General features: G+C 37.7%; 1 pseudogene; it reads left to right on the top strand.

The window, feature by feature from the left end:
* The first annotated feature begins 3689 nt into the window (after positions 1-3689).
* LOC143407315 (MICOS complex subunit MIC26 pseudogene) lies at positions 3690-4220 on the top strand (annotated as a pseudogene).
* Positions 4221-4849: the final 629 nt, after the last annotated feature.

The following is a 4849-nucleotide window of genomic DNA, read 5'->3' as shown; positions in this document are numbered from 1 at the left end:
AAGAGAGCACTGGAACTATTTAATGAATATATTATAAAAATTTTAAAAATTATCAAATAAAATAGAGAAAGTACAAAACTAAGACTTTCTATGAAAGGAAAATCTCAGCATCAATGATATATTTAATGTCTATGTATAAATATAGATGCTCTACTAAACCATGACTGTAGGGAGTGTCATCTACAAGATGGTTTTGCTTGCTATTTCAGAAACCATAAACATGGTCACATTTACTTATTTTATATCTGTGAATATTATGATTCAGGTAGTGAAAATATTTCCTGCACAAATATTCAGGTAATTGCTGGGCACAGTGGCACATGCCTGTAATCCCAGCGTCTAGGGAGGCTGAGGCAGGAAAATTGCAGGTTCAAAGCCAGTCTCAGCAAAACCAAGGCACAAAGCAATTCCTGTGAGACCCTGTCTCTAAATAAAATACAAAATAGGGCTGAAATGTGGCTCAGTGGTCAAGTGCCCCTGAGTTCAATCCCCAGTGCCAAAAAAAAAAAAAAAAAAAATCAGGTAATAATTACAGTGTAAATAAAGATTAATTGATGAAGATGAATTTCATTTCTTTTCTTAGTTAGTCCCAGATTTTTCTTTTACTTCCTTTCTTTTTCTCTCTTTCTTTTTTTGTTTTTGTTTTTGCAACTTTAGTACTATGTTATATCAATAATTCAATGAATAAAATGTGGTATAAATTGTTACAGAGGACTGGGGATGTGGCTCAAGTGGTAGCGTGCCCGTCTGGCATGCGTGCGGCACAGGTTCGATCCTCAGCACCACGTACAAACAAAGATGTTGTGTCTGCCAAAAACTAAGAAATAAAATATTAAAATTCTCTCTCTCTCTCTCTCCTCACTCTCTCTTTGGGTTGGGGATGTGGCTCAAGTGGTAGCGTGCTTGCCTGGCATGCGTGCGGCCCGGGTTCAACCCTCAGCACCACATACAAACAAAGATGTTGTGTCCGCTGAGAACTAAAAGATAAATATTAAAAAAAAATTCTCTCTCTCTCTCTCTCTCTAAAAAAAAGACATAAAAAATAAATAAATAAAAAATAAATTGTTACAGAGCTGGGGCCTTCTGAGAAACTGAAGCAACACAAAGACTCTCCTTCAAATCCAGATTCTTGCAACCAACTCAGAAAGATTTCAGACATGTCACTCAGAGTATCAGGAATGAGTTTTTTGAAGGGACAGCAAAGGGGAAAGGGGACATTCTTGAGGGAGAAAGTGGGTCCTTTCAGTAAAGAGAGGGACAATGTGCCTCTCCTGCACTCCAGATTTATTTGAAATCTCAGAGAAGTTTCCAGAGAGTCCAACCCAGGTCCACCTCTTGACTTTTGACTAATAGCAAGATGGCATCAGACTTTCATTGTCATGGCAATTCTAGGTCACATTGGCCCATACTGACCAGTTCTAATTGTATTTTTTTTTCTTTTTTGTACTAGGGATTGAACCCAGGGACACTTAAACAATGAGCTACATTCCCAGCCATATATATTTTAGAGAGAGGGTTTCACTGAATTATTGAGGGCCTCACTAAATTGCTGAAGCTGGCTTTGAACTCGTGATTCTCCTGCCTCAGCTTTCAGAGCCACTGGGATTATAGGTGTGCACCACAGTTCCCAGCTCTAACTGGATTCTTAACCATACATTTTTACAGATTTTATGGTTAGAGGAACTAGCCTTATCTCCCAGACTTTCAGGATCAAGCCACAAAAGTCTCCCGGGTTCCTCCCATCAACATTATCTCAAGCCTGCATTTCTGCTGCAATTAACAGGTAGTTTGCTGAGCAGTGTGACCTGTCCTGTTCACTGAGGCCACGCAGGGCTGCAGGTAAATTGCTCCTTGGAAAAGAAAACATGTGGGAATCAGCACAATGGGCCCATTTCATAGAATTATTCTCTTAACTTTGTTGTTCCCACCATACTCATCTGTATGCCCCCTAAAATAAATTAACGAGGGAGTTGAGTTACTTACTTTCTAAGGTTTCTTTCAGATTTAATATTCTTAATTCAACTATAATTCAATTTCATATATAAAGGAGAAAAACACCATCATAGCAACAATGAATTAATTGAAACATTGATGGTATAGAATCCTTTCCAGTAATCCAAGAAGGTAATTCTTCTTGAATGGGTTTGAATTTAAATAAAACTTCATTATTGTAAAAGGAGTTATAGTAACTCAAATTAACTGAGATTCCGAGAGAGAGTTAACAACACACTCAGGTTGCAGGTTAATCTAATAAAGATTTGTAAAAATTGTCAAATATCAAGAGAGAAAACACTTTAAATAACCATATTGCATTTTATATATCCCTTCTGTTAAAGTGAGCTATTTGCTCAATGGTATTCTTTAGAACTATGTAAATTTACAAAACCAGTGATAGGAAGTGAAGTTGAGCTTCATCCCCAGTGCATTGGAAGACCTTTAATCACTTTACCACTTACTTGCCTTATCTGTGGTTCTATGTACTCTTTCATAGAAGGATGGAATTGAGGTAAATAGCCTAGAAAGCTCTAAAATACTCATATGATTCTTAATGAGTGTTTGGTCCTTTTGAAAAATTCTAAATATTTTCCTAAGTTTGTAGTACACCTAATAAACAGTGTTGAAGATACTATCATAGAATTTGAATTAAATAGAATTCATAGTTGACATTATAAGCTTGAAGTAAACAACAGCATATATTAGCATACTCTGAATAAGATACAGGATGTAAACAAGACAAAAATGTATTATCATTCTAAATTCAACATGGTTAATCCTGCCAAGTGGAGATTGTTTGCCTGTATCTTTTAAAAAACAAGAGGAAAAAAAGGGAAAGAGAAAAGGACAGTGCTATTTACTTTGTCTCTAAAACCCTTTTGGGGTTTTGTTTGTTTATTTAGTATTTATTTCTTCTTAGTTTTCGGTGACACAACATCTTTATTTGTATGTGGTGATGGAACCTGGGCCACACGCATGCCAGGTGAGCGCGCTACCGCTTGAGCCACATCCCCAGCTCTGTTTGTCTTTTTTTTTAGATACTGGGGTATAAACCCAAGGGTGCTTCACTACTGAGCCACATCCCCAGCCCTTTTAAACTTCTTCTTTTGATATAGGGTCTTGCTAAATTTCCCAGACTGGCCTTGATTTTGAGATCCTCATGCCTCAGCATCCCAAATAGCTGGGATCACAGTGTGCACCATACACAAGGCTGCCACAATCCTTTTTTTTTTTTTTTTTTTTTTTGGTCTCTCTTATTATGTCAGATTTCTTACCAGTGGTTCTATTTTGTTTTCTTATGTATACTTCCAATAACAATCTGAATTGCACTTTATGTTTTAGTTTGGTTTGGTTTGGTGTTTTGCCATGCTGGGGATCCAACCCAAAGCCTCAAGTGCATTTTGTTTTCTACCTGCGTTTTGAGATTGTCATAATTGCTACAAGAGACTAACTAAAAACACAGATCAACAGAATAACATTGTTTGGATGTAATATTACTCGACTCACCCTGCCGGAGCCACCAGCAGAGACTTGTTCAAGAAGTTGAACAATAGATTGCAAAGAAGAAAAAAAAAATTGCCCTGCAGCTCTGGACATAGTCTGAAAGCACAGACTCAGGTAATTCGGAGGTCCTTGGGGCCAGGGAGCCTGAGCCTGCTCACCTTCAGAGTCTATGCAGCACCAAAAAGGACGCACCTCACAAAAATGCCATGAAAGTTGAGGAGCTTTCACTCTATACAGCTCTGAAGGGTCCATGTATTTACATTATATGGAGGAGCCAAGGACTCAACTCAAGAAAGCATCACACAGCTTCAACATCATTGCAAGCCATATAAAGTTGGTGTCAGGAAACATACTCCCAAACTAAGCCCAAATGTTAAGTTTGATTCAATGGGGGCTAGACAGCTATGAATATCTCCAAAATGTACCCCCTGGATTCTTTCCAAGACTTGGTGTTATTGGTTTTGCTGGCCTTGTTGGACTCCTTTTCAGTAGAGGTTCAAAAATAAAGAAGCTTATGTATGCACCTGGTTTCATGGGATTAGCTGCCTCTATCTATTACCCACAACAAGCCATTGCATTTGCCCAGGTCACTGGGGAGAAATTATTACTGGGGTTGATGAAGCTACATAGTCATAAAAGATTTGCAGAAGGAGAACTTTCAGAAGCTCTCACTTTTGCTTTATAAGCCAGGAAATGTGAAGAAGTCACCTGGAAATAAGTAGAAAATTGCATATTCTGCCCATTTTAATCAGTTGCAGGTAAACAATGGAAACTCCAGACAGTACATCAGTATTTCTACAGAAAAATGGCAGAGAAGTCAGTATTGAATATAGTAAACTGGACGTTTTCTTCAGGAAAATCTCTAGTAGGCTTTTTCATTATCTTGAATGATATACTACAAGTGGACTAAGCTGAAATCCTTTCACCTAAAGATAATGTAAAAGGGGGCTGGGGATGTGGCTCAAGTGGTAGCGCGCTCGCCTGGCATGCGTGCGGCCCAGTTCGATCCTCAGCACCACATACAAACAAAGATGTTGTGTCCACCGATAACTAAAAAATAAATATTAAAAATTCTCTCTCTCTCTCTCTCTCTCTGTCTCTCTCTCTCTTTAAAAAAAATAAAGATAATGTAAAAGCCTTAGAACTCCTCGTTCTCATGTCACTATTTATGTACATAATTAAAATCCAAATTCAAAAAAATAATAATAATACTTCACTCAGCCTCTTCCCCATTTGCATCTATCATTTCTGTAGATTTAGGATATTCCATTGCAAGAACTGAAAACACAGCTAAAACTAGGCATATTTATTCATCCATGAACTTTCGGAAGAACTATAGGTTATCACCATT

This window comes from Callospermophilus lateralis, chromosome 9, assembly GCF_048772815.1.
Source record: "Callospermophilus lateralis isolate mCalLat2 chromosome 9, mCalLat2.hap1, whole genome shotgun sequence".
In the NCBI taxonomy this organism is placed as follows: Eukaryota; Metazoa; Chordata; class Mammalia; order Rodentia; family Sciuridae; genus Callospermophilus; species Callospermophilus lateralis.
This window is presented reverse-complemented; position numbering and strand designations above follow the sequence as displayed.